General features: G+C 43.9%; 1 protein-coding gene across 2 annotated transcripts in view; it reads left to right on the forward strand.

Moving 5' to 3' along the window:
• The window catches only part of GPRIN3 (GPRIN family member 3), a 61912-nt gene that overhangs the window by 32617 nt on the left and 5223 nt on the right, over window positions 1-24072 (forward strand). Inside the window, exon 2 of one of the 2 annotated variants that reach the window (XM_030565197.1) lies at window positions 17478-17547. The exons of the other annotated variant lie outside the window; for it this stretch is intronic. The gene's annotated coding sequence lies outside the window, so the exon portion shown is untranslated. The remainder of the gene's footprint in view (window positions 1-17477; window positions 17548-24072) is intronic. 2 annotated transcript variants of the gene reach the window in all.

Here is a 24072-nt window from a genome sequence, read left to right on the forward strand (position 1 = left end):
GGCTGTTCATAATGGCTGTAGAGTGCCATATATTTTTCTCACTGCCTTAGGTGAGCATTTGTCCGTGTGTCTGCAGCTTTTCATCTGAGGCCAGTAATTGAGCTCTAAGCTGTAAATTGTCTGTTTTCACTCTCTGCCAGGTTCTATTCCAGCAGACTTGGAAACAAGGAAAAGAAATTTCACACAGCCTTGCTTATTCGCAACTGTTCTGTAGCAAGATACAGCATGACCTCAGGTCCCTCTTAAGATTTACAGACTAAATGGAAGAGCTATTTGAGTGGGGATCGCTAACACTACTTGAAAGCGAGGGGTGGGGGGTAGTCTAGATTGACAAGCAATTGCTGGATGTTAGCTGACAAACTAAATATAACTTTGAGGCCATATTAGTCTCACTTTTTGCACATTTGGGGGCTCATTTGGCCCTCAGAGGACTAAAGAATTTCATGGTAGTTTGAGACTATATCTGGAGAGGGGCTGGTTGTGGGACTGGCTCAGTGGACTGATGACAGCGTACAACTTTTCATCTGTAGGTCACCAACTTGAAATGCAGTCCAGGGTAATGTGGACATATAGTATAACGGAATCATCTGCAGTAAATCGGTGGCTGGAGTGCATGTCATATAACCCAGCATCCCCACTGATGCTAATTGTATTCCTTAAAATATTTTACCAGGGGAAATACTTTTAGGTGCTCCCTGAAGGGTGGTCGCGCCAGTTTAGAATTGAGGCCTACTGTTTGGCCAGTGTTGGGGAATCTTAGGTTTCTGGTGCCTGTTGGTGGATAATTACTGGAGTCCAGTATTTCACCTCTATGAGCATTAATTCACTATTTAAAAATATGTATCTGCCATGAATTCCAGAAGTGAGAGAAAAAGAATTTATACCTACCGTTTTACGCTGTAAAAATTGTATACTTTTTCTGAAAGTATTTTTCAGATGGGGATCCAGCCCATGGCTGGTACAATAATCAATCATCATTATTAGTTGGCATGAAAAAAAGAAGGAGATCTTTCAATTGTAGTGTCAGGCTTATTTCGGTCTCCTTTTCCATTGCAGTAGAATTATATGTGATGCAATAATCCAGGGGAGGAGGGAGGGAGGGAGATTTTAGTGAAGTAACTTCTTTTTTGGCATGCTTATTTTTTTTTAATGTTTTCTCTGTGGTTGAGGTACTTCTGGTTTCACTTTGTGTCTGTGCAGAGGTAAATTCCCAAGTCGTAGCCAGTGCTCAAGAATTTATCTAACTGTAGCTATTCTGAGAATGTATAGATTCATAGAGTCATAGACTCTAGGACTGGAAGAGACCTCGAGAGGTCATCGAGTCCAGTCCCCTGCCCTCACGGCAGGACCAAATACTGTCTAGACCATCCCTGACAGACATTTATCTAACCTACTCTTAAATATCTCCAGAGATGGAGATTCCACAACCTCCCTAGGCAGTTTATTCCAGTGTTTAACTACCCTGACAGTTAGGAACTTTTTCCTGATGTCCAACCTAAATCTCCCTTCCTGCAGTTTAAGCCCATTGCTTCTTGTTCTATCATTGGAAGCTAAGGTGAACAAGTTTTCTCCCTCCTCCTGATGACACCCTTTTAAATACCTGAAACTGCTATCATGTCCCCTCTCAGTCTTCAATTTTCCAAACTAAATAAACCCAATTCTTTCAGCCTTCCTTCATAGGTCATGTTCTCAAGACCTTTAATCATTCTCGTTGCTCTTCTCTGGACCCTCTCCAATTTCTCCACATCTTTCTTGAAATGCGGTGCCCAGAACTGGACACAATACTCCAGTTGAGGCCTAACCAGCGTAGAGTAAAGCGGAAGAATGACTTCTCGTGTCTTGTTTACAACACACCTGTTAATGCATCCCAGAATCATGTTTGCTTTTTTTGCAACAGTATCACACTGTTGACTCATATTTAGCTTGTGGTCCACTATGACCCCTAGATCTCTTTCTGCCGTACTCCTTCCTAGACAGTCTCTTCCCATTCTGTATGTGAAATGATTGTTCCTTCCTAAGTGGAGCACTTTGCATTTGTCTTTATTGAACTTCATCCGGTTTACCTCTGACCATTTCTCCGATTTGTCCAGATCGTTTTGAATTTTGACCCTGTCATCCAAAGCAGTTGCAATCCCTCCCAGTTTATCAGCAGATAGGTGATAAAAGAGAATGTAATGATCATCCAAGCCTAGATGATAAGTAGATTTAAGACACATGTTACACAAAGCAAGAGGCATTTCACTGCCTTCACTCACTGTCATGCTGTCTGGAGTGGCTCACAACTGCGAGTGCTTACCTCAAGGCAGACATCCCAAGCTGAGGGTATATTCTATTAGTAGATTTCACCAAACCCATAACATAGGTGAACTCCTGGATCACTATACCAGTCTTACCATGGAGTCATGGGCATTCCCCTTAGAGTCGCCAGTCTAGCTTGTCACCCAGACAATCTGAACTTTATGATAAAAAGTCACTTAAACCCCAAATCATACCGCATCAGGTTTCTCCCACTCCCAGGAGATCAGTCATTTACCGTGAATCATAGCTCAGTGGTTTGAGTATTGGTCTGCTAAACCCAGGGTTGTGAGTTCAATTCTTGAGGGGGCCATTTGGGGGATTGGTCCTGCTTTGAGCAGGGGGTTGGACTAGATGATCTCTTGAGGTCCCTTCCAACCCTAATAATCTATAATTGGTGCTCCAGGCCTTGCACAAAAGACAGTGCTGGCAGCTAGTTCTGTAGTAAACTAATTACAGATTTAATAGCTGAAAAAATGCATTATTGAGAAGTTAAAGTGGGTAAAATATATGTACAGGGTGAGTTACAGTCTATAATATCAAATGGTAGCAGAAATGTAATAATCTGCCAGATTCCCAAAAGTCTCTCAGGGCTACCCAGAATAACTCTGGGATCTCTGTCTTCTCAGTCAGTTATTCTGCCCTGTTACAATCCAAACCGTCCAGAGATAAAGGATCCTTCTTTGAATCCATATTTATATCTTCTTCTCACAGAAGACAAGGTGACAGTCTCTCTACCCACATAGGTTTTCCCTTTGATGATGATGCATGAGGAAGGCACTTAGACTTTTGAACTGTGACCATATACATTATGGTCACTTGGTGTGAAATGAGCATTTTCCGTTAACGTCCTTAAGTCCTTCGTTAGCATTTCACAAGATTTCTTTGATAGGTAATTTTAATTGCAAGGGTATTTACCATGCAAATGTTTGCTGTTACATTGTAACAAGAATAAATAAGCTAAAACAATACAAGTAACCTTCCATTCATTTTATGAACAATAAGCATCCAAAACACTTACACATTTGCAATCGCTTTGATCTAATATGCAAGTGAATAAACTGTGAATAAACATGACCTGGTCAGCCATCATCATACTCGTTTCACTGAGGATAAAAAAATAGGGGAAAATTTAGTCTAAAAAATAAACTCATTAATTTTAAATAAACAGATAATTAGAAGAAGAAAGTAACCAGAAGGAGAGGGGATGGTTCAGAAGGTTGTTAATGGGATATATAGTCTTGTAGACCAAGGTCACGAGTCCAAGTCTATTACAGGTGGTGGTTGAAGTTCATTACCATCTGATGCCTTTTTGGATGGAGTATACGTAATGAATTGTAGGCCCAGTTGCTAGTGTACATATTTTCACAGCGCAGACTGGCACAATCATTAGTACCTGTGTTCGTCAGCAGAGAGGCCAAGGGTTGAATGTGTATGGAGAGAGAACTATTTTCTGGTCCCTCTGGATGGCCCCATCAGCCAGGCATTGAGGCATATGGGTGGGGGAAATTTCATTGCCACTGCCTATGTTGTAATTGTTCTCTGGATAACTAAAGGGCTGCCCCAGGGCTGCCAATCCAGCATCTTTTACCGGTACAGTATTCAATTCACTTCTTTTATTTTTTAAGAGAAGGAGCTAACCAGTTTGTTTCATCCAGTCAGTCTTATTTTCTGAGGGCTGACATGCAGACAAAGTCAATGTAAGGTCTTTCAGGGGAGACCTTTTGAAACCAGTACCCTGTCAGCTCTGTGTGGATACTCAAGATGCAATGGCACGTTCTGTAAGGGTAGGGATTTTCATGGCTGCATTTGTCTAGAGTGTCCCCTTTTGGGGAATCAGTGGTAGATTTGCTATTGCCTTCAGGCTCAGACAGGGCTCTGTCACATTGTATATTGTTGGGCCCTGACCCAAAGCCCACTGAAATGAATGAAAAGACTCCCATTGGCTTTGGTTCAGAACCAAGTGCTTTGGTGCCATTCTGGAATGTAAGATGCTCTTGTGAATGTATAGCTTGGTAACTGTTATGCATTCATTTATCATTGCAACAGACATACATCATTTCCATCGGCACAGAAGGAGCCTCACAGACAGGAAAAACTTTACACTGTCTCATCTTGTTAGAACCTTTCATTTGCCTCTGACATCTTAGTGGCTCCATTTCAGATGTAATAATAAAAAATAATAATACTCAATAGTACCTAGCTCTTATGCTCTGTGCAGTCAGTTTTCAAATAGGCAGAAATGCATACGATAGAGAAAAATATCTTATGTGAAGATGTTGATGGGACTGAGCCCAACATGTTCTAAACAGAGCAAATAAAGGAAATATTATCAACATAAAGAGAGAGAGAGAAAAGAGGCTGAGATAAGCAGGTCAGATCTTGCCTTAAGTGAATACTCCCCCTTCAGTTGGATAGTAAACTGGTGTGACTCAAGCGAGCAGGTTTGGCTCTGATGTTTAGTGAGATGCACACTTTGGACTCTGTGCCCTCTAAAGAGCGTTTACCAGGGGTGTAAGGATGCCAGCAAATTGCTTTGATTTTTATCTCCCAGCACTGAAGGCTTCTAACCTGCAACTATTTGGTTTCCTGCAGAGCAACAGTATATCAGATGGCAAGTGGCTTTAGCTGACTGTATTTTTTTCTCTTGTTTTCAGGCATAGTGTTTGAGGAGTAGGCAATTTACTGAGATTATATTGTACTTTGTACTGTGTCCATTGTCACTAACAGATAGCAGCAAAGCACAATGAAAATGTGAAGAAACAGGAAACAACTTCCTAGGTGGCAGGCAAGAAGAAGGAAGGTGTTTTTAACTGTTTGGGCTGCAAGCCTCTCAACGTTAGCGATGTTTCTTCTAGCCAGCAGGCCAGGGTAAATATGGTGACATCATGATCACAGATCTGCTTTCTTGAGTTAATCACACACTTTTGTGAATCTCCATTATTGTAATGGCTGACTAGACTGCATCCTTCTCCTCTGCACACCATTTGGGGTAATTCTTCTGCATTAGGATAATGATTGTAAACTGTAGTGCATGTGCACTCCTTCAGATAAAAAAATGAACTGCTTTGACACAAGTTATGTCCGCATAAAGCTGCCACCGTTACTATGATACTCATGTGCATGCATATTTGGCTCCTTGCACCGGCACTGTACATACTCAGCATGAGTGCTTGTGTTGATGCACAGTACGGTGCACCATGAGTAGGTATCCCAGTGTTCAGTGCGCCATTGTTCAATCCACTGTCTTTTGGGAAATTTGGGCAATGCATGAGGAGGAAGAAACGAGTCACCCAGAGGTGACTGGGAGTCAGGGGTCAAGTTCCCATCATGCAACTTTCTCCATCCCGTAATGTATTCCCTATCCTATAATTTCCACACCTTTTAAAAAAAAAATCCCACAAGCCTATGGGGCCCTCCTCACTGTCCGCCATGTAAGAATAGAGCCCGCACAGTTCTGTGCTATTGTTATGAGTGTTGCAAAAACAGGATGAACAATCCTCCGGTATTTGCAGAGCCACAGGAAGAACAGCAGCAGGGAACATGACGATTTCATGGAGGATAGATTGCTGTGGGACATAGATAAAACCAATTCAAGGTTGTTGGTGGAGGTCATGGAGCAGCTGCAGATGGTGGAGCTCCACTTCTGGACCTGAGAAACGAGCATTGACTGGGGATATAGTCTCGTAATGCAGATTTGGGATGACGACCAGCGGCTGCAGAACTTTTGGATGCAAAAGGCCACATTCCAGGATCTGTGTGCTGAGCTTTCCCCAGTCTTTCCACGCGGGGACACCAGAATGAGAAATGCAGTGACAGTGGAGAAGTGAGTGGTGATCACACCGTGGAAGCTTCCAATGATAAATTGCTACCAGTCAGGGGCAACACATTTTGGAATTGGAAGATCCACAGTGGAGACAGTCGTCATGCAAGTGTGCAGGGCCATTAATTGTCTTCTGCTACACAGGACCGAGACTCTCAGTAACGTGCAGGACATAGTGGATGCTTTTGCAGCAATGAGGTTCACAAATTGCGGTGGGGCAATATTTGGCTCGTGTATCCCTATTTTGGTACTAGCCCAGAGTACATCAACAGAAAGGGCTATTTTTCTATGGTTAGGCAAGTGTTGGTGGTATTAAAGTGAGGAGGTTTCACAGACATCAGTGGTGGCTGGTCAGGGAAGGTGCATGAAGCTTGCTCTCTAAAGGCTTGGCTACACTGGCGCTTTACAGCACTGCAACTTTCGCGCTCAGGAGTGTGAAAAAACTCCCCCCTGAGCGCTGCAAGATACAGTGCTGTAAAGCCTCAGTGTAATCAGCGCTGCAAGCTACCCCCGTAAGGGATGTGGTTTACGTGCAGCTGGCGCTCCGACCACACTCACACTTCAAGGCGCTGCTGCGGCAGCGCTCTGAAATTTCAAATGTAGCCATACCCTAAGAATACAGGACTGTTCAGGAAGCTGCAAGCAGGGACATTCTTTCCCAACCGGTAGATTACCATTGGTGATATTGTAATGCCCGTAGTGATCCTGGGGGAGACAGCCTACCCATTGCTCCCCTGGCTCGTGAACCCGTACACTGGCCACCTTGGCAGCACCCAGGAAACTTTCAGCTACCAGTTCAGTAGGGGCAGAACGACAGTTGAATGTGCTTTTGGTAGATTGAAGGGATGCTGGCATTGTTTACTCACAAGATTGGATCTCTGTGAGAAAAGCATCCGAATGATTATGGCTGCCTGCTGTGTCCTGCATGATGTAGCAGGCAAAGGGGGAAAAGTTGCTGCTGGGGTGGAGGGCAGAGGTGGAGCAGCTGTCTGAGATTGAATGGCCAGACACAAGGGCTATTAGAAGAGCTCAATATGGCGCTATGCAGCTGAGGGAGGCCGAGCACTTTAACAGCCAGCCGCAGTAATGCAGTGTGGTAGGCTGCATTCTATCTGTCCCTTTAGTTTTTGGGGGTGTTAGGAATTGTGTGGTGCTTGCGGTACATTTAGGAATATAATACTGTTAATACTCCTTTCTGGTGACAGTAGCTGTACCTTTATAATTGTACTCTGTGTTTTGTCACTGTTTCCATGAGTTCTGTTGCCCTGCACAGGAATACGTAGCGGCTGCTTTCAGTAGGTGCCGTAGCAAATAGTCCAGATTGAATAGGATGCTACCATCATTTCTGTTTTTCTCTCTCAGCGGTTTCTTGGGTGTTTTACTTGTGACTCACTATTGATTTTTTTTTTAATTTTTTTTTTTATAAATGCCACTGAAAAAAATATAAATTTAGGCAATTTACATTTAAAGAACTGAAAGTGTTTTAGAGATGGATGGTACCTTTTAACTTTTAGGGCATCAGTTCAAATCCAGCCCTGATCAGTAGTGACCAAGGGTATGTCTACATCTACAATTTTGCAGCACTGGTTGTTACAGCTGTATTAGTACAGCTGTATAGGGCCAGCGCTGCAGAGTGGCCACACTTACAGCAACCAGCGCTGCAAGTGGTGTTAGATGTGGCCACACTGCAGCGCTGTTGGGCGGCTTCAAGGGGGGTTCGGGGAACGCGAGAGCAAACCGGGGAAGGAGACCAGCTTCGCCGCGGTTTGCTCTCGCGTTCCCCGAACCCCCCTGCAAACCGCAGGGAAGGAGACTTGCTTGCTCGGGGATTCGGGGAATGCGAGAGCAAACCGCAGGGAAGGAGACCTGCTTGCTCGGGGATTCGGGGACGCGAGAGCAAACCGCAGGGAAGGAGACCTGCTTGCTCGGAGGTTCGGGGAACGCGAGAGCAAACCGGGAAAGGAGACCAGCTTCGCCGCGGTTTGCTCTCGCGTTCCCCGAACCCCCCTGCAAACCGCAGGGAAGGAGACCTGCTTGCACGGGGGTTCGGGGAACGCGAGAGCAACCCGGGAAAGGAGACCAGCTTCGCCGCGGTTTGCTCTCGCGTTCCCCGAACCCCCCTGCAAACCGGGGAAGGAGACCTGCTTGATTATCAGACGCTTCCTCAGGTATGCTGGGCTACCTGCTTATTCCACGGAGGTCAAGAAAAGCGCTGGTAAGTGGCCACAGGGAGTTGCAGCGCTGGTGATGCCCTGCAGATGTGTACACCTCCTAAGTTGCAGCGCTGTAACCCCCTCACCAGCGCTGCAACTTTGTGATGTAGACAAGCCCCAAGAGTAATTATCTTCTCACGTCTATATGAATGTATTGTTAGTCTCAGTCCAGAACCCAGTAGATATGTGTCCACATCATAAAAGCCACCATCCTAATTGGCACAGCCTTAGGGGAGAGAAAAAGAATTGTATGGTCATTTCACCTCAAAGGTGATCACTCTGCATTCAGATTAAGGCACATTGTCATTGCAGGGTGGGGAAGCTTTTATGGCTGCTTGCTATTATTGTAGCTGCTCTGTGGAGCCACAGGACTTCAGTTTTCAGTGTCATCACCTTTCAACTGCACTAAATTTCATGCATTTTTTTTAAAAGGTGTTGGGTGATGCTTTTAGATGTCATCACCATTTTCATCTTTAGAAGATAGAGGGGGAAAAAATGGGGCAGTGCAGTCACAGCTTGTATAATAGGTGGCTTGTTGTGTGCGCACACACGCACTCTTTCAAATAGTATCTACCCCAGAAATGAGCCACAGACATTGTGATCCCATGCTGCCTTTGAGAAACCTCATGTGAAATGATTTAATTGAATAGAACATGCAGATAAGTAGTAGGATAAATGTAAGTGTGCAATAAAAAGAAACCAAATAGGGTTTTGCCAACCAATCATGTCCCTGCTAGGCTGGCAATGATACGAATGTAAGTATAACCTTAACTTATGTAACTGTTGTAGTTGACCAGCTGTTTGTCTAGTCATTGTTTGATTTAGCTATTTTTATAGACTTGTAAACCACTTATCCTTTCCTTTCACCTTGAAAGAAAATGACTGTTGAACTTTTTGCAGTGTTCTGTAATGAGCTTGTTTTCTGGCAAGGAATTTTACAGACCTTGCAAAAGTGTTGTTTTAACAAGCACTGTAACCTTGGACAGAGAGCATCAGGAATGAGGCTTTCCAGTCAAGACCTGATTGACTAAAAGGCAGAAGTCACAACTTGCACTTGTGGGCGAGCCACAGGCAAAGCTTTACTAGAAAGGCATTGCATTTTCTGACACTACCTCCTGCCAGCATGGGAGCACACGAGGGTGAAAAAGAGATGAGGGAATGCAGGGAGTTTGAGTGGAAAATGGACCCTATTTTCAAAGGAAAATGTTAAACTTTTGCAAAATCGGAACCCTTTTTGTAAACTTAAAATGAAATACAAACTCCTCTAATTTCAAAGTTTTCAGACTTCATTGCAAGCATTTCACAGCCTTAGGCCTGCAAAGGGATCTGCTGACATGGACCTTCACCAGCACATGGAATCCCATTGGCTTCAATGGGGGAGACTGCATGGGAATAAGGGTCTGCAAAGATGAGTCCTTTTGCAAGATGGAGCACAAGTTTGTAGCCTGAGGCACTGAGTGTGAGACTGGTACAGTCATCTGTAATCTCGTGCAATATTTGAAAAATGCTGCAAAGTGACGAGAAGCTGATTTTGACCCATGGAGAATTTTATTTGTTATAGTATAATATTGGCTGCATGAAAGTGAACTTTGGCCCAGATTACCTGCATCCAAAAGGTATATCTCAGAGAACTGCTGAATAGCAAGCAACTTCTCAGGAGGACTGTGAGAATATGAGCTGGAGCTGCAAGGGCCTGTGTTTTGTATTCCACTGATATAAAGAAAACTGGTATAGCACACAGTGAACAGATTGGAATTTGCTGGCAGATACAGTCTTAAGGCAGAAGTTACACTAGCTTTTAAATTAAAATCAGTTAAGAAGACTTCATTCCCACCTATTTACCCCCTTTCCAGAAAGGGGTAAACGTTTTCAGATGATACTCAAGATAGTTAAGTCCAAAGCTGAATGTGACAAGTTCCAAAGGGATCTCACATAACTGAGTGACTGGGCAGCAAAATGGAAGATGAAATTCAGTGTTGATAAATGCAAAGTAATGCACATTGGACAGTATAATCCCAACTATACATACAAAACACCTGGGTCTAAATTAGCTGTTGCCATTCAAGAAAGAGATCTTAGAGTCATTGTGGATAGTTCTCGGAAAATATCTGCTCAATGTGTAGTGGCAGTCAAAAAGCTAACAATGTTAGGAACCATTAGGAAAGGGATGGATAGCTCAGTGGTTTGAGCATTGGCCTGCTAAACCCAGGGTTGTGAGCTCAGTCCTTGAGAAGCTTATTTAGGGATCTGGGGCAAAAATCTGTCTGGGGATTAGTCCTGCTTTGAGCAGGGGTTGGACTAGGCCAAGCGTTGGCAACCTTTCAGAAGTGGTGTGCCGAGTGTTCATTTATTCACTCTAATTTAAGGTTTTGTGTGCCAGTAATACATTTTAACGTTTTTAGACAGTCCTTCTCTCTAAGTCTATAATATATAACTAAACTATTGTTGTATGTAAGGCAAATAATTTTTTTGAATGTTTAAGAAGCGTCATTTAAAAATTAAATTAAAATGCAGAGCCCCCCTGGATCCATGGCCAGGACCCAGACAGTGTGAGTACCACTGAAAATTAGCTCATGTGCCGCCTTCGGCATGTGTGCCATAGGTTGCCTACCTTTGGACTAGGCCTTGGTCTACACTATGAGTTTAGGTTGAATTTAGCAGCATTAGATTGATTTCACTGTCCACACGACAAAGCCATTTTTGTCAACTTAAAGGGCTCTTAAAATTGATTTCTGTACTCCTCCCTGATGAGAGGATTAGCGCTGAAATCGACCTTGCTGGGTCAAATTTGGGGTAGTGTGGATGCAATTCAGTGGCATTGGTCTCCGGGAGCTCTCCCAGAGTGCTCCATTGTGACCACTCTGGACAGCACTCTCAACTCAGATGCACTGGCCAGGTAGACAGGAAAAGCCTCCAAACTTTTGAATTTCATTTCCTGTTTGGCCAGTGTGGCGAGCTCAGAGTTGACTGTGCAGATCTCATCAGCAGAAGTGACCATGGAGTCCCAGAATTGCAAAAGAGCTCCAGCATGGACTGAACGGGAGGTACTGGATCTGACTGCTGTATTCGGAGAGGAATCCGTGCTATCAGAACTCCATTCCACCCCAGAGGACTGCCCAAGCAACAGAAAGCTGTCATTCAATAAGTTTTGAAGTGCAGTGTGGCCTTGTTCTTCCCTTCTTTCCCACCGCTCCCAGGCTGCCTTGGCATTTATCCCCCTATTTGTGTGACAAATTAATAAAGAATGCATGAATTTGAAACAAAAATGACTTTGTTGCCTCTGCAAGCGGTGATCAAAGGGGGAGGGGAGGGCTGTTGGCTTACAGGGAAGTAGAGTGAACCAAAGGGGCAGGTTTTCATCAAGGAGAAACAAAGAGAACTTTCACACCGTAGCATGGCCAGTCATGAAACTGGTTTTCAAAGCTTCTCTGATGCGCAGCACGCCCTGCTGTGCTCTTCAAACCGCCCTGGTGTCTGGCTGTGTGTAATCAACGGCCAGGCAATTTGCCTCAACCTCCCACCCCACCATAAACGTCTCCCCCTTACTCTCACAGATATTGTGGAGCACACAGCAGGCAGTAATAACAATGGGAATATTGGTTTCGCTGAGGTCTAACTGAGTCAGTAAACTGCACCAGTGTGCTTTTAAACATCCAAATGCACATTCTACCATCATTCTGCACTTGCTCAGCCTATAATTGAACTGCTCCTTACTACTGTCCAGCCTTCATGAGTCATGGGAGCAGGGGTAGGCTGGGGTAGGTGTGACTGCACAGTGCTGCCGGCTGGAAGAGCAGCCTGAGGCAGAAACCTCCAGCTTGCATGATATTCCAGGCAGCACTGAATCTCCATGAGACGAAACTTAAAGAGAATGACCTGGAGTAACTCCCATTTATGTTCAGGCGCCCCTGACCGACCTCACAGAGGTCAGCCAGGAGCACCCATGTCTGTCCAGGCACCTTTGACTGACCTCACTGAGGTCTGCCAGGAGCACCCAGGAGACAATGATGACGGCTAGCAGTTGTAATGCACCGTCTGCTGCCGCAAAGGTAAGGAGCTGCTGCTGTGTAGCAGTGCAGTACTGCGTCTGCCAGCAGCACCCAGGAGACATCCGTTGACAGTAAGCTGAGCAAGCTCCATGCTTGCCATGGTATGTCGTCTGCATGGGTATCCCAAGGAAAAAGGCAAGAAAGGATTGTTTGCTGTTGCTTTCACAGAGGGAGGGGCGGGGGGCCTGACGACATGTACTCAAAACCACCCGCAACAGTGTTTTTGCCCCATCAGGCATTGGGAGATCAACTTAGAATTCCAATGGGTGGCAGAGACTGCGAGAACTGTGGGATAGCTACCCACAGTGCAACGCTCTGAAAGTCGACGCTAGCCTCGGTACTGTGTACGCATTCCGCCGACTTAATACACTTAATGGGGACACACACAATCGACTGTATAAAATTGATTTCTAAAAAATCGACTTCTGTAAAATTGACCTAATTTCATAGTGTAGACATACCCTAGATGATCTTCTGAGGTCACTTCCAACCCTGATATTCTATGATTCTAAGACAGAAAATATCAAAATGCCACTATATAAAGCCATGGAACACCCACACCTTGAATACTGCATCCAGTTTTGGTCACTCCATCTCAAAAAAGGTATATTAGAATTGGAAAAGGTACAGAAGAGCAACAAAAATGATTAGGGGTATGGAACAGCTTCCGTAGGAGGAGAGATTTGAAAGACTGGGACTGTTCAGGTTAGAAAAGAGGCCACTAATGGGGAATATGATAGAGATCTATGAAATTATGAATGATGTGGAGAAAGGGAATAAGGAAGTGGTATTTACTCCTTCACATAACACAAGAACCAGGGGTCACCCAATGAAATTAATAGACAGATTTAAGACCAACGTAAGGAAGCACTTCTACACACAATGTACAGTCAACCTGTGGAACTCCTTGCCTGGGGATGTTGTGAAGGCTAAAGTATAACAGTGTTCAGAAAAGAGTTAGATAGGTTCACGAAGGATAGGTCCATCAATGGCTATTAGCCAAGATGGTCAGGTATGCAACCCCATGCTCTGGATGTCCATAAATCTCTGACTACCAGAAGGTGAGACTGGATGACAGTGGATGGATTACTTAATCAGTTTCCCTGTTCCGTTCATTCCTTCTGAAGTATCTGGCACTGGCCACGGTCTTACAGATAGTTTTTGAACTGCTATGACTGTATCAGTTTAGGAACCGATCTAGTTAAAGAGGTACAACCCTCTAACATAAGTGCAGTTATAGGTGCATAAGCACCTGATTGTACAGATATTACTGCTTCCCAACTAGGAGTTGTACAGCTTTGACTATATCAATTTCTAAACAGACATAGCCAGAGCAGTACAAATCAAGGGCACTTGATGCCACACAGGAAACACTAAGCATGTTGCAGCGGGAGGCCATAGTATAGCAGTTAACACCTAAATAAACTCTGAGCACTCAGCTTATGGTCTGTAGGAACTGCTACAACTGTGGGAAAATTGGAATTTGAATAAACAAAGTTGTATTGTGTCTGGTCTACTGGGGTTAATCAGTTACAGAATGTCTTTCTGTTCACTGCACTTTGGATCAGGCCCCTAGCGTATTGTGTGATTTGCTAGGGATCACTTAAACCATTCTTTCATTAGTATTGAGGATGGCAGAATCAAGTGAGTTTTTTCTCAGATTGTATTTGTACACTTAGACACAATTTCATGATTTGTGTCTATTAGGGAGCTGCTGGCTGTAGCTCTGTAGTTCAGGTTGTGTTCTGAAATGGGCCTAAAGGGGAGCATAAATTCCTGTTTTTCTTGATGTGAAATTTCCCATAATGTTAGTTTTTGTGTGTGTTGAATTTTTTTATGGTGTTTTTGTTTGGTTTTGTGTAATAGATTTTTAATAGAAAATATTTTAAATTGCCTTCTGGCTAAAATCTGTCAAGTTTCTGCAGCTTTATTATTAACGTCTGTAGTTGAGGGGTCCAGAGGAAGGTGGCGAACACTGTGCGGGGGAAATGGGATGTGGATGCAGAGGAATGTGAAAAGCAGGCATGTGGAAATTGGCCACGGGGATGTAGTGGGGTACAGGAGAGAGCCTGAGGAAACGGGAAGACTTCAAAGGGACTGCTCCCATGCTTAAAGTTAAGCATGTGCATAAGTGCTTTGCTGGTTTGAGGCTAGAGTGCTCAGCCCCTTAGAGAATTACGGTCTCCCTGGGCAGTGGGAGTCAGGGAGAGGACTCAGTTGTCATAAAAACATGTTTCTGCCACTAATGCTAAAGCTACTCTGGAAAAATGTCTGTAGCCTTCAGTGATTGGTAAGCACTCCCTTTGAGCCAAAATGGGAATATTGCGTTCTCACATGCTTTGTTCCCAGCATTTTGCTTTTGGTTTCTCACCTATGTTTTCACATGCTTACTACCATTACAAAGAAAGCATGAGTACAAGCTGACATTTTTTCTGTAGCAATTTCCCCAGTTGTTCCTCTCAGGTTCATAACCTATTCCTTTCCTCTCCTTTAGCACGTCTGAGTATCCTGTCATGACAGTGGCATCAGCAAATTGTTAGGTGCTGCAAAGTGCAGCTCTTTATTCAAACTTTGGGGGAGGAGGAGCAAGAGAGGGGTTTTGTGAGGGGGCTGTCGGTGGGTTTTTTTTGTAATTTTGTGTCAAAGGCACTTACAGTTCTAGACTGGTGCTTGGTGTTTTGTTTTTGTTGGATGTTTGCGGGCAGGGTGTTGGGTTTTATTTGGTGAGGATGGGTCTTTTGTATACTAAAAATTATTAGGCCGGATCCTTGGTGTATCTTGGCAGAGCTCCATTAACCTCCATGGAGCTATCCCAGTTTATACCAGATGAGGATCTGGTCAATAGAGAGCAACAAAAGTCAGGACGTTCACGTTTCCTCTGATTGTAATGCTCTTCTCAGATCATAACTCTCCCCTTGTGTTACTGTATTGCCTAACCATTAGAATTAGATAAATCTCAGATTTAACCCTCTTCTAGATTTTTTACAGTGCTTGCTCTAAACCAGAGGTGGGCAAACTACAGCCCGCGGGCCCCTCTCCTGCTGTTCCCCCATAGCCTCAGCTCACTGTGCTGCTGGCGCAATGCTCTGGGCAGTGGGGCTGCAAGCTCTTGCCAGGCAGTGCACAGAGCCGCAGCCTGACCCGGTGCTCCGTGTTGTGCGCTGACTCCAGCTGGGCAGCGTGGCTGCCTGTCCTGGTGCTCCGGGCCACCAGTGATCCATGAAGCGCGGTAAGGGGCAGGGAGCAGGAGGGTTGGATAGAGGGCAGGGGAATTTGGGGGTGGTGGTCAGGAGGTGAGGGAGTGGATAGGGGTCAGGATGGTCAGAGGGTGGGGAATGGGGAGTTGAATGGGGACAGGGGTCCGGGGAGGGGCAGTCAGGAAAGAGGGGAGGTTGGATGGGGCGGTGGGGGGCAGTCAGGGGACAGGGAGAAGGAGTGGTTGGATGGGGCAGGGGTCCTGGGGAGGCAAACAGGTATTGAGGAGGGGTTGGTTGGGACGGCAGGGGGCAGTCAGAGGTGGGAGTCCGGGGCAGTCAGGGGACAAGGAGTAATGTCTACACATCAGTACGAATAACAGTTGTGTTCCCATGTGCATAAAGGAAATGGAGCTTTAAATAATTCTTGCTCACGGTTTGGCTTTGCGTTTGTACTGGAGCCTGCTAAGTGAGAGATGTGGCTGTGACCGCACCGTCTTTTGGAAAGCTATACCCACTTTCCCTACAAAGCACATGAAACACAGGGAAGCCAAGTGCATCCCATAATATCATCCAGCATCTTCCCATAATGGTAGCATAGGATGGTATCTCATTTTGAGCACCTTAATTCCTTTCTTTCAACTATGTATCCCAAACCAGGCAGGATGATAGAAGTCTTGATTATCTCTAGTTAAAATAATTCATTTCAAGATATTTTAATTTCTCATTTGTAGTGAGCTGTCATTTGTCCTTACTTCTCTCAGTCTCTCATTCATAGTGACAGATCTAGATCCCTCAGAGACCACGAGAAAATAAACTACAACCTATTAATAGAAGCCCCTGGAGGAAAAAAAAAAACAAATGCTTCTATGCTAAGACCATGAAATTACAGCACTCCCATGGAAAGAATGAAGTGGAAATTAAACAGTCTTGGTATCAGAGACATGTATGTATGAAGTTCAATATCAAAACTGGTGCTCTGTGGTTCACATTTTCAGTACTCCACAGCAAGTTGTAGAACATTTGTGTCTTCTCCAAAATCAAAAGGCCAGAGGGAAGGTTAATGTTGCTACTGGGGCAGAGTACATGTTGTGTCAACCCTTGCAGTTTCATTGTGAGTCTTGTTATAGTTGGTGCTTTTTCTGAAAGCCCCAGCTCCTGGAGTCATGTGATGAGATCAGAATCTCAGCTTTCATTTGAAAAGTTTCTATCCCTCATGTTTACAAAGAAAGGCTTGAAAATGTAAACCCTAAAGACTCAAAAAACAGACCACAAATTAAAAAAAAGAATTATTTTTATTTACTATTTTAAATCTTATTACTTTTAAGTCAATTTCATGATTTTTTTGGAGGCCTAGCTCATGACTTTTGAACCTTGGGGTCTGGCAGTGCTGACTGTGTTAACTAGTCATTGGCATACTTCCACATGTTTGGGGGTTATTTATAAAGTGAAGCCTTAGCTTGCAATTCTCAGGCTTTGTTAACATTTGCAGGATTTTTGTTTTTTGACAATAGAGGAAATTATAACATTGTTTTAAAAGGGGGATATGCTGAAAGAAGTGGTAGATTCTTTCCACCTTAACTTGAAGTTAACAAAGTTGTTTGCCTGGGAAATCCCTTAGATTTTTAAAAAAGACATGCAAACCACACAGGGATTCTGTCTGCCCATACAGGCCATGTATGGACTCTGGCAGGCTTTCAAAACTTTTTTTGTTATTTATCTCAAGATGTCCAGGAAAATTTCACCCTGGGATAAGATATGACATGACATTTTCAGGTGGATTGATTTTGTTTGAAAGAAATGAGGAGGGTGTTGGTGTTGAAAATCCATGTTTATTACTGGGAACTATTTTCCATCTTTTATGGTGATACTAACACCTCTTCCTAATAAAATTACATTTCAGATGATTTCTCCCGGTCAAACACTGAACACGTTTCACCTGAGCAATTTCATAGCGATTTTGATTTGTCTTGGTGAGTTTTCCTTCCTAATATTGGGTTTTATTTTCATATTTCCTCCAGTAGCTGTTTGCTTGCCATAGGTTTTGTTTGTCAGTGTGAATTTTTTTACTGCAGTGCCAGTCGGATAGTCTACATATAGTTTGTTCAAGGATCCCAGGGTCAACCTGTGCTTGCAAAGCAGTAACAGAGATAACTTCCACAGTTCATTTGGTCTCCTTTACATAAAGTTTCTCTTTGCTTCTGATTTTGAACTGTCATACTATAGTTCCTGTTGGCTTGTTATTTTCTGACAATATAAATAGCTTGGTTCAAATTCTGCTTTCGTTTACACTTGTGCACGCCATTGGCTTCAGTGGGGTTTCACCAGAGTAACTGAGAGTATGTCAACACTGCAATAAAAAAGCCGCGGTGCTGAGGGCTTGTCCACATTACCCGCTGGATCGACAGACAGCGATCGATCCAGCAGGGGTTGATTTATGGCATCTAGTCTAGATGCAATAAATAGACTGCTGTGTGCTCTCCCATCGACTCCGGTACTCCAACGGGGCGAGAGGTGCAGGCAGTCGACGGGAGAGCATCAGCCATCGACTTACCGCAGTGAAGCCGCCACGGTAAGTAGATCTAAGTACGTCATGTAGCTGAAGTTGCGTAACATAGATCGATTTTCCTCCCCCTCCCCTACAGCGAAGACCAGGCCTGAGTCTCAGAGCCCGGGTCAGTTGACACGGGCTTCCAGGACTTGGGCTACAGGGCTAAAAAATGCAATGTAGACATTCAGGCTCAGGTTGGAGCCTGAGCTCTGAGACTGCACAAGGGTCAGGGTCTCAGAGCCCAGGCTCCAGCCCAAGCCCAAATGTCTACACTGCAATTTTATAGCCCCGCAGCTGTAAAGCCACGAACCTGAGTCCACTGATCTAGGCCAGTCCAGCTTTGTCATTTATCATAGTATAGGTGTACCCTGAGTGGAGAATTTGACCCTTGCCTAAATAAGATAGCAAAATAGTTCCCATTTGGTGATAGCAGAGTCAGTTTTCCCCCATTGTTTTAATTAGTCTTTCCTTATAAATTAGTTCATTGATATCTGTTGTCATTCTCGCAGATGATTGTGGCTCCCCTTCAAGATCCTCCTTTCTGCTCTTGAGTGCCTAGAAACAGAAAAGACACAATGTTGTACAAGAGGTCTCCTCAGTACTGTCTATAGAAATAATACCACTGCCTGCCATAAGCAGCTGGAGTAGCGAAGTGATCATCACTCTGGGTAGGCTGTGGTGAGTGTCAGCGTTCCTGTATAGCTTTTGTTACAATAGATGGAGAGCAACCAGTTTGACAGATCACAGAGGGCCAGATTCTGCTTCTGCACCTCACCTACTCCTTCAGCAGTTCCACAGATGTCAGCAAAACGACTTGAGGAGTAAGGTACTGTTTGACCACCTGGCCTATTAGAAAAGGGCCAGATTGTGGAGCCATCATTCATTTTGGGGAGCACTTCCTCACAGGAGTATTCTCATTGACTTCCCTGGAACTATTCCCATGACCAAGTGCTCATGAACATGAATCAAGTCTCCACAACCTGAGCCTAATTAAATGTATTTAATGTTCTGAGATTAAGTGAAATGTCTGTGTTAACTTCTCTTACCCCATTGAAGTCAACAAGGCGTCCTGGAGGTAACTGAGGTCAGGATCTTGTCCCTCTGCAGTGGCTATCCCTGGGATAGGCAGTAGAGTATAGTTTTAGTGATCATCACTTGAGGGGTCATTCGAATGAATAGAATAAAACAATTTTTCCCATGCTGTTTTTTATAGGTGCTAGTGTATTTGCACTTCACCTTTGCAGATCCCTGGGAATTTGCTTGTATGCTTCATTCAGAAGCAATTTCTTTGATGCTTTCAAAGATAGGAAGGAATCTCACCTTTTTGGAGGGAAGTCCTCAGCTGAACATAAAAACATAAGAACGGCCATACTGGGTCAGTCCAAAGGTCCATCCAGCCCAGTATCCTGTCTGCCAACAGTGGCCAATGCCAGGTGTCCCAGAGGGAGTGAACCTAACAGGTAATGATCAAGTGATCTCTCTGCTGCCGTACATCTCCACCCTCTGACAAACAGAGGCTAAGGGCACCATTCCTTACCCATCCTTGCTAATAGCCATTAATGGACTTAACCCTCATGAATTTATCTAGTTCTCTTTTAATCCCTGTTATAGTCCTAGCCTTCACAACCTCCTCAGGCAAGGAGTTCCACAGGTTGACTGTGCGCTGTGTGAAGAAGAACTTCCTTTTATTTATCAGAGGGGTAGCCGTGTTAGTCTGGATCTGTAAAAGCAGCAAAGAATCATGTGGCACCTTATAGACTAACAGACGTTTTGGAGCATGAGCTCCATGCTCCAAAACATCTGTTAGTCTATAAGGTGCCACAGGATTTTTTCCTTTTATTTGTTTGTTTTAAACCTGCTGCCCATTAATTTCATTTGGTGGCCCCTAGTTCTTATATTATGGGAACAGGTAAATAACTTTTCGTTATTCACTTTCTCCACATCACTTATGAATTTATATACTCTATCATATCCCCCTTTAGTCTCATCTTTTACATGCTGAAAAGTCCTAGCCTCTTTAAATTCTCCTCATATGGGACCCTGTTCCAAATGCCTAATCATTTTAGTTGCCCTTTTCTGAACTTTTTCTAATGTCAGTATATCTTTTTTTGAGATGAGACCACATCTGTAGGCAGTATTCAAGATGTGGGCGTGCCATGGATCTATATAAGGGCAATAAGATATTCTCCGTCTTATTCTCTATCTCCTTTTTAATGATTCCTAACATCCTGTTTGCTTTTTTGACTGCCGCTGCACACTGCATGGACGTCTCCAGAGAACTATCCATGATGACTCCAAGTTCTCTTACCTGATTAGTTGTAGCTAATGGCACTTGTGGGAGTGCCAGACAGAGCCTATTACATAAAACCTGATAGACCTACCTTAGCATGAAGAAGCTTATTAGAACCTGCTGTCTCAGCAACATTCAGGTTTTGCTTCTCTACAAGTGTTTGATTTTGAGTAGTTCACGCTTTTTCACGGATTATAGGGATGCATCCAACATACCCTTCAAAACAGGGGTGGACCAAACTGAGCCTTCTGCCAAGTTTCCTCTAGTGTGTGTATGTGAACATCTGGTAGACAAGTACATAAGGGTTAGGAGATGAGAAATATTTATACAAGTTAGGAAAGAGTTCATAATTCACGTGGAAGAGTGTGCAGAAGAACTACAAGTGAGTTATACCCAACAAGTGAAAATATTTATACAAGCTGCTAACATTTTATTTTATGTAATATTCTACAGAGTTTACTTTTCAGTGCATATGTGTGGTCCATCCCTCAGTAGCTCACTGGCAGTCTCTATGGCCATTTTATGATCAGTACCAGCAGAAACGTGAATTGCCAGTAGCATTTGGGAGGATGGACCAAACTCTCACGTGCTGCAAAATAAGTGAATAGTTTCGTTTTAGTCATATGAACACACCAGGGACCAGATTATTCTCTCCACAACACAGGGGACAGGAAGCTCCTTATGAATCCCTGATCATCCACTTCTCTTCTCTGAATTCCTGTTTCAGGGATTGTGCTCCACTCAAGTGTCCTAACACGAGTCCTGATAAGGAAGAAAAATGGAGTATATGTAATATATCTGGTTGCAGTTTTTAGATACTATATCAATTTAAAAAAATAACTTTTATCCTAACTTTTGGAAGCCATGGCTGTGGAGTCATGTCTTGCTCTAGAGAGAAGGTTTAAGGATCCGAATCTCGGCAGGTTAATTTTCAATAACATGCCATGCCCCAAAAATTTTGCATCTCGGCATTGCCTGTCACTGAAAAGAGTTTTCTCTCTCTCTCTCTCTCTCTCTCCCTCTCTCCTTCTTTCCACCAGCAAGTCACCTAACAAAATCTCTGAGTAGCAGAAAAGAGTGGTCCTGCTTCTGACTCCACTAGCTTTACTCTGTTATGACTTCATTTACTCTGATGTCAAAAGAGAATCAAGCCCAATGGATGTAGCCTGTCTGGTGTGCTAATGATCAAATCATGAGGGAGGACTGCTTAAATCCAGCCTTTTCTTTGTTAATTTTCACTGGGTCTGCGAGAGGAGATGGCAAGTACATTTGCTTGCTTGATAGACCTGAGGAACCTCCGTGTAACCTCTGAGTTCTGCAGTCAGAGATGCTAATTATGATTCGTAGAGAGCAGTGACCCTCTTTTTGCAGCCTTGGAATATGCGGTTAGGCTCTGTCCTGCTCTCCAGAGTCTCTAACTCTCCTAGTGAGACTCACATACTCTCCGTAGCAATCAAGGCATTGAACACCACCGGTGGACTCCCCTTTAGCAAGACTAGGGTGTTCTCTCAGCCCCCATCAGTGTAATGTTAGGGCAGGTCCTTCACCTGCTCAGCTGGAGAAGAGCTGTAAAAGGTCATGGGCTGTAGTTTTTCATTCTCGTACAAATCTATTCCTGAGGTCAGCCAGGAAATGTTGCATGCAGGTAAACCTTGAATGTCCATGTTGCCCACAGTTCATAGCCGGATCTGCATCCGACATTCATGCTGAAACGTATTGTCCTGAAATGTAGATTTTTATAAAGGTTTTGGAGCTCCCCTGCAACCATCGTGAGCTCAGAGACTGTGTGGATGTCTGTTTTATCTGCCACTGATTCCCTTGATGTTGTTCATATTTGGAAGGGGAAGGAGGAGGGAAGCAGAACATTGGACGAGGAGTTGCCAAACCTGCCCATTCCCTAGTGCACAGCCACTAAGGACGATTACTGCTGTCTAAATCGGGGATCACTTTCATTGTATGCACAGTGATGGCTACTGGCTTTATATCAGCTGAGAAATGAGGACTTGTGGCCTCACACAAGGAGGTTTTTGTGACTTTTTTTTATATAAAATTCCCACTTCCTGCTCAGCTCATCAGAAGTTGTCCTTGGAGCAGTTTGATTTGTGAATTTGTATGGGCTTCTGCAGCAAGATTCCTATGAAGAAGTTTAATAGCCGATGGGACCAATATCCATGGAATTTTAGGGTTGGCTTAGCCCAGGACACTGTTGGTCTGGTAGAGCCCAAAGGCTCTCCAGATTAAAGATACAGAGTTCAAACTATACATTATGAATATCTGGAGGGCATCAAGTTAATGAATTCATAATGAGTCACCATGTTTTCTTATGCACAAAACTAGGTTTGCTGTATTCATTTCAATTTTGTTTTCATTAAACCCATGGGACCTGCTTCTCCCCTCACTCTCAATGCACTGCATGTCAGGGGGAGTTTTACTGAGGTCAGTGGCAGAGTTTCACTAACACAAGTCTGGTGTAAAATGAGGGGAGAATGAGACCTTTTGTTGAAAAGGGTAGTGTCTGTTGGTGCACATTTACATTGCTGGCATCAGTATCCATATCCCCACTTTACAGATGGCAAAATTGAGTCTCAGAGTGGTGATATGACTTGTCCAAGGTCATCTAGCAGGCCAGTGGCAGAGATGGAAATAAAGAACCCAGTCTCCTGAGTCCCAGCCTAGCACTCCACTGGCAGTGGAGACGTGGGAGAGGCTTTGAAATGAAAGCCTTCTGGGAGACACAGAAAACCTACAATGTAAAAGAAAAAGGCAGGGATTTTCCCAAGTGCTCACCGTTGATCTAGCTCTGCTTCCATTGTCGTCAATAGGAACGTTACCAATGACTTCAGTGGGAGCAAAGTTTGGCCAACTCTGAGCTCTTTTGAGAATCCCACTCTAAAAGTACATTTTAAAATGTATTCCGAGTTCAAAATGAGAGTTACCCTGAGATTTGGATAATTCTGCTCCCTCTGTCTGAAATTCCCCCTTGCTGGTTCATTTGGAAAGGGTATTCTTCTTGATGTCCTGTTCTTTGGTGGTGCTGAGTTTAACTGTGATTTCTCTGACAAATGGCTACGCTTCCGCAGTGGGCAAACAGATGTGTATACAGGATCTACCTGTGGTTCGTAAATCAGTTTAGTACATTTTGTCGAGAATGCTTCTGGAAGATTATAAATGCAGAATCATTTTCCTTTATGAACGTAAGTATACATAGTACTTCCAGTAGCACAGCTAGAATCAGTTCTGGTGTTTTTCTTAACATTAGTCCATAGTATTTCATTCAGCAGTTCATTTTAGCAGTCAGGTTTTACTTCACAAATATTAGTCTGAAGGTACTAGAAACTTGCCACAGATACCTGTCCATCTTCAATACTTCTATTGCACTATAAAGCACCTCACAGTCTTTAGTGTATTGGTCCTCCACACATCGGTGAGGCTAGAGAAGTATTATCTCCATTTTTACAGATGGAGAACCAAGGCACAGAGAGAGATTTATTAACTTGCTCAGGGTCACATAGGAAGTCTGGTGCATAACAGGAATTTGAACCTGGATTTCCCATGTCCCCAGGCTAGCCCCCTAGTCATGGGACAAAACTTCCTTTCTGCAGGTTATTGTATCTCTAGCTTTGCATTACTTAACGTTATTTATCGAATTCTGACTGC

The sequence above is a fragment of the Gopherus evgoodei genome, chromosome 5 (assembly GCF_007399415.2).
Source record: "Gopherus evgoodei ecotype Sinaloan lineage chromosome 5, rGopEvg1_v1.p, whole genome shotgun sequence".
In the NCBI taxonomy this organism is placed as follows: Eukaryota; Metazoa; Chordata; order Testudines; family Testudinidae; genus Gopherus; species Gopherus evgoodei.